Here is a 6,357-nt window from a genome sequence, read left to right as displayed (position 1 = left end):
GACTTGAAGGTTAGCAAGAAAACCTTGAGGAACAACTTGGAGGTTGAGTTTGCGGAAAGCTTCACAAAGATCTGGTTGGAATGGCTTGAGGATTAAGCTGTTGCAATAAGCCTTCCTGCTCAAAGCATCTACAATGACATTGGCCTTGCCTGGAGTATATGGAATACTCTGATTGTACTCTTGAATCATTTCTACCCAACGAGTTTTCCTGCGGTTGAGGTAGGTTTGAGTGAAGATATACTTGAGGCTCTTGTGATCTGTGAAAATGTCCACTTTCCTTCCTAGCAAGATTTATCTCCATGTTATTAATGCATGGACAACTGTCTCCAACTCAAGATCGTGAGTGGGGTAGTTCCTTTTGTTGGGATTCAACTGACGAGAGGTATAAGCCACAACTTTGTTCTCTTGGATTAACACAGTGCTGAGACCTTGCAAAGAGGCATCGCAGAAAATTTCGAATGGCTTGGATTCGTCACGATGAGTCGAGACAGGAGCTGAGACAAGATTCTCTTTGAGGGTGTCGAAAGCAACGTCACACTAAGGTGTCCGGACATACTTGACATTCTTCTGGAGGAGGTTGGAAAGAGGCTTTGCAATCTTAGAGAAATTCTCAATGAATCTTCAGCAATAGCTTGCAAGTCCAAGAAAACTATGGAGCTGCTTGACATTCTGAGGAGGCTCCCAGTTCACAATTGCAGAAACCTTCTCCGGATTAACAGCAATGCCTTTGGCGGAGATGATATGACAAGGATAAAGAACTTCATCAAGCCAAAACTCACATTTGTAAAACTTCGCATAGAATTGATACTCTCTGAGCGTGTCGAGCACTAATCTCAAATGCTTGGCATGATCCTACTTATTCTCAGAGAAGACCAAGATATCATCGAGATATACCAGGACGAATTCATTTGTGTAGGGGTTGAAGATGAGGTTCATCATGCGATAGAACGTTGGAGGAGCATTGATAAGGCCAAAAGACATGACAGTATATTCATAAGAACCATAGCTTGTTCTGAGTGTTGTCTTCGGGATATCTTATTCACGAACGCGAATCTGATGATAACCCAAATGGAGATCAAGCTTGGAGAATACTTTAGCACCTTTAAGTTGCTCGAATAGCTCATTGATGTTGGGAAGAGGATACTTGTTCTTTATTGTCTTCTTGTTCAATGGGCGGTAGTCGACACAAAGTCGGTCCGTGCCATCCTTCTTCTGGACAAAAAGAACACCACAACCCCACGGAGATGAACTAGGTCTGATCAAACCCAGACGCTCTTGTTCATCGAGCTGTTTCTTCAATTTCTTCAGTTCCTTTGGTCCAAGCTTGTATGGACGCTTGCAAACGGGTTCCGTACCAGGCTCAAGATCGATAACGAATTCAACTGGCTAGTGCGGAGGAATTCCCGAAAGCTCTTATGGAAATAAGTCTTGGTACTCACAAATGACTGGAATCTAAGAAATGGCATCCAACTCGCCCTTCTCATTTAGAGAAAACAGTCGAATGGTTTCGTCCCGAGCGGCATAAATGATCACATCGTCAGAAGAGTGTGTCAATTGAATCTCCATGGCTGCACAATCAAGTTGAGCCTTGTGCTTAGAAAGCCAGTCCATCCCGAGAATTAGATCAATATCCGAGTCACCAAGAACATTTGGAGAAGCCAGAAATTTATAGTTGCCCAACTGGACAGAGACATCGGGAGCAACCAAACTAGAAGTCATAAGCTTTCCTGAAGAAACAACTTGCATAACTTTGGACAAAATCTCTGTGTCAACATTGTGCTCCTATGCAAATGGATGTGACATGAAAGAATGTGATGCACTAGTATCAAATAAGACTTTTGCAGGAATGGTGTTAACTGAAAGGTTACCCATGATCACATCTGAAGTATCTTGTGCCTGAGCTGCGTTCATCATGTTCACCTTAGGGTGCTTGGGATTATGCTTGACCACTGTACTGCTAGAAGATCTCACATGAGGAGGAGGTGTAAGGCACCTTTGGTTGAAACACTTGTTTGCATAGTGACCTTTCTGCTAACACTTTTTGCAAGTGACCTCTGAGAGCAGACAATGATAAGGAGCACTTGACCTTGGAGCTTGAGGCTGAGACTTGTTCTGATAGCTTGGGTTGGGTTGGAGGAAAGATCCATGGCCACCTTTGTTCTTCTGCTGGTAGGGCTGACAAAACAGAGGAGGAGGAAGCCAGAACTTCTATTTCTTAGCTTCGACATGTCAGGAAGAAGAAGACTGAACTGCATCCCTGATTCTCTTCTTAGAAGCCTCACACTAGAGCTGAGCACCTTCTTGCTTGAGGGCCACGTTATAGAGTTGATTGAAGTTAGTAGGCTCCATGAGAACGAGAGCTAATTGCAGATCTTCTTTGAGGCCACCTCTGAAGTGATAGATCATGCTCTTTTCATCAGGAAAATCCTGCCTTGCGGAGCGAGCAAGTTTCTAAAACTGGTTGTTGTATTGGTACACGGACATGCTTCCTTGCTTGAGATTGCAGAACTCCTCACGCTTTCTCTTAGAAACACTTGTTGGAATATGATGAGCTTTGAAGTCTCGGCAGAAATCATCCCAGGTAATCACACGACCTCCTCTGGAATCTTTGTATTGTTGATACCAATCAGCTTCTTGGTCCTTGAGTTGAAATGAAGCGAACTTGACAAAGTCCTCAGGCCTGACATTGCTACATTCAAAACGCTTGTATATGTCCACGAGCCAATCATCGGCGTCCGTGGCCTCGGCACAGTAGCTGAAAGACTTCGGCTGATTTGCAAGGAACTGGTTGAGTGTAGCAAACTTAGGTTGATTGTTCAAATTCCCTTGGCCTTGATTCCCTTGGTTTCCTTGACCTTGGTTGCGCTCTTGCAAGAGTTGTAAAAGCATCTGGGCATTGGCGTTGGTGGCTGCCATGACAGCTTGCCATGCCTCCTGTCGGCGTTCTGGGAACGGGGGTCCCTAGACTTGCCTGCCTGCGGCCTGTGGCGTGGCTCAAAGGGGGGGCCAGCACGGCCCATCTTCACCAACACAAACCCAAGACCATCGCGAGGGGCCAAGCCTCGCGGGGCGGACGACGCGAAGCTTCCTCAGGCACGGCCTCGTCAGGCTGGCTCACGAGGAGTCGGAGGGATCAAGGCGGGGTACCTCACGAGGTGCCCATGACGCAAGCCATGACAACTCAGGGCGCCAGGCGGGTGCCAGCCCGCACAGCGTCCTCCTTTCCTCTTTGGTGCAAAGGGGGCAAGCGGAGCCGCGGAGTACCGAGGCATCAGGCAAAGGTTGCCATTTCGGTGCAACGAGACCAAGACCAGGAGGACTAAGAGATGGAGGTCACCGTGGAGCCCAAGACGGCGTCATCACCAGAGCTTTGCGCAGGCGAAGACTACTTTTGTCAGGATAGCTGATACTTGCTATCCCCCTTCAAATTAGCCCGCCATTGTTGGCTCCCTGCCCGCTCAATATTTGGGAAGAGGACCAGGGCCTCTATAAATAGGACCAGCCACCCACATAGAGGGGAGGATGAAAAAGAGGTAGGAAGGAAGAGTCTCGTTAGAAGGGTCGGTCGGTCGGTGAGAGCAGAGAGAGAGAGAGAGAGAAAGGTGGCTGAACTCCTCCCAGCAGTTCATCACCCCAGCCAAGAACAGACCCTCGCGAGGCTGTTCTTCCTTGTATTGTTCATCATCATCAGCCCAAGAGGCAATCCACACACCACACACTGGAGTAGGGTATTACACCACAACGGTGGCCCGAACCAGTATAAACCCTGTGTCTCTTGTGTTGTTCTTTCCTTAGTTTAGATCCTAGCATGGCGGAGGGGTGCGGGTAGGTAGGAGGCGAAATCTCCGTGCGCACCCCAGTGTTCAAACCTCAAGGGTCTGCCGGAACCCGAAATCCGACATTTGGCGCGCCAGGTAGGGGTGCGCCGGAATTCGTCTTCCACCGCCCCGTTCTCCTCCGACCGCCACGCCCATGTCTGACGCTCGTCGGGCCCACGCCGAGCGCCGGGCCGCACTCGCTTCCCGCGTCGCCTAGACGGCCCCTGTCGGCGGGCATCCACGCCTTTCCCCGTCACCTGCCATCAACGCCGCCACCGGCCCGGCGGGGGACGAGCGGCAAGCATCGTCCCAGCATCCGTCCGTGCGGCAAGACGGCCGCACCGCAACTCCCTCGCTCACCCCAGCTGGATCTTCGTCCCACGCACTCAGCGCTCCCATGGAGGCTCGAGCTGCACTCATCGCGGCAAACGAGAACCTGCGCTACCGTCCCGTCGACGACGTCTACGAAGAATGGCTCGACCACGTCGCCGAGCTCGTCCGCGCTGCAGGGGGCTCTTCTGCGTCGTCCGTTCCGCTGCACCACACCCCGCCCCGCGCAGGCGAAGAGGCTCCGGCGGCGCCCCGGCCGCCTCCTCCTCAAGAAGACGCCATGGCTCCAAGGCACATGGCACCTGGGCAGAACCCGCTCTGTCAGGTGCCAGCGCAGCAAGAACAGAGCTGCCAAGAAGTCCCTCGCCCGCCAGAAGCTGCCCGGGCGCTCCCTGCTCCAGCATGACGCGACCACCCCCCTGCTCCAACACGTGGGGACATGCAAGACCAGGCTCTCCATCACCTAAGGCCTCCCGTGGCCACAGCAGGCTGCCGCGCCTACACCACCGAACTACGCAGTGTCGCGTGGCCCAACAAGTTCAAACCAGACCTGCCTCCTCGCTACAACGGCACGGCCGACCCTGCGGAGTTCCTCCAGCTCTACGAGCTGGGCATCGAAGCTGCCAACGGAGACGAGAAGGTCAGGGCGAACTGGTTTCCATGGCGCTGAAGGACGGGGCCCGCACCTGGCTCCTGAACCTGGCTCCAGGCACAATCTCCTCCTAGGAAGAGATGCGCACCCGCTTCATCGCCAACTTCCAAGGTACTCGCGACCAGCCACCCGCCGTGAGCGACATGCGCCGCATCAAGCAACAACCCGGGGAGACCCTGCAGAATTACATCCAGCGCTTCAACAATGCACGCCTCAAGATCCCCAAGGCGACTGAGGAGGCCATCATCTCAGCTTTCTCCGACGGAGTGCGCGACGTCAAGATGAAGGAGGAGCTGGCGATGCATGAAGACCTGTGCACTTCCTTGGAGGTGTTCAACTTGGCAAACAAGTGCGCCAGGGCTGAGGAGTGGCATCTCTCCCTCCTTGAGCTGCCTACCGCAGACCCAGAAGAGAAGAAGCTCAAGGCCAAGGATGTGAAGCGCAAGGGGGCTGCAGTGCTCGCGGCAGAACCAGATACCAAGCGGGGCAGAGATCTGCCCGAACCTCCCAAGGGCAGCCGGTACTGCATGTACCACGACCTCCACACCCACAACACCAACGAATGCCAAGAACTCCGAGCCGTGCGTGAAGGAAGGATCGGCCGTCGCCCCGACCGCGGTGACCAGGGCTACGGTCGAGGAGGAGGAAGAAACGAAGGACGCTGGGAAGACCGTGGGCCGCGCCAAGGGTGGCGCGACCAACCTCGCGAGGATCGCTGGCAAGACCCGCCTCACGAGAGAGGATGGAGGGATCAGCCTCGCGAGGGAGACTGGAGGGATCAGCCTCGCGAGGATCGCCCGCTAGGCAACGCAAGCCTCCCACCGCTGCCGCCGCAGCCAAGGAGAAACGAGGACCGCCATCAGGATGAGGAGGCTGGGGGCTTCCAGGAGCCGCGCGTGATCGCCTGCATCTTGGGCGGAGCACAAGCCCCAGCCTCTCAGTGCATCTTCAAGCAGTTCGCCCGCGAAGTGAACGCAGCACTCCCCAGACTCGAAGCCACACGCCCTCTCAGGTGGTCGGCGTGCGCCATCACGTTCAGCTCAGCAGATCAGCTCAAGTGTGCGGCAACAGCCGGAGTCCTCCCGATGCTTTGTTCCCCAATCATCAGCAACATGGTGGTCACCAAGACCCTCATCGATGGCGGGGCAGGGCTCAACGTCCTGGCCGTGGAGACGTTCAACAACCTCCAAGTGCCCTACAGCCAGCTTCAGCCAACCAAGACCTTCTCCGGCATCACTGATGGCTCCACGGTCCCGATTGGGCAGGTCTGCCTCCCTGTCACCTTCGAGGCACGCGACAACTACCGCACCGAGCTCATCGACTTCGACGTCGCTCACATTCGCCTGCCATACAACGCCATCCTTGGATACCCAGCGCTGGCCAAGTTCATGGCCGTAACTCACCACGGCTACAACATCCTCAAGATGCCAGGAAGTGGCGGAGTCATCACGGTGCCCTGTGAAGAGAAGGACGTGGTGTGTTCCCTGGAACGAGCCTTTCAGGCCGCATCACTGGAAGACCCGGATCGCAGAAGCAGGAGGCTTCCCGAGACCACTC

Source organism: Triticum urartu, chromosome 4A, assembly GCF_056163025.1.
Source record: "Triticum urartu cultivar PI428250 chromosome 4A, HENAU_Tu73, whole genome shotgun sequence".
Classification (NCBI taxonomy): domain Eukaryota; kingdom Viridiplantae; phylum Streptophyta; class Magnoliopsida; order Poales; family Poaceae; genus Triticum; species Triticum urartu.
The sequence above is the reverse complement of the archived record's forward strand: the minus strand, read 5'-3'. Positions refer to the sequence as shown.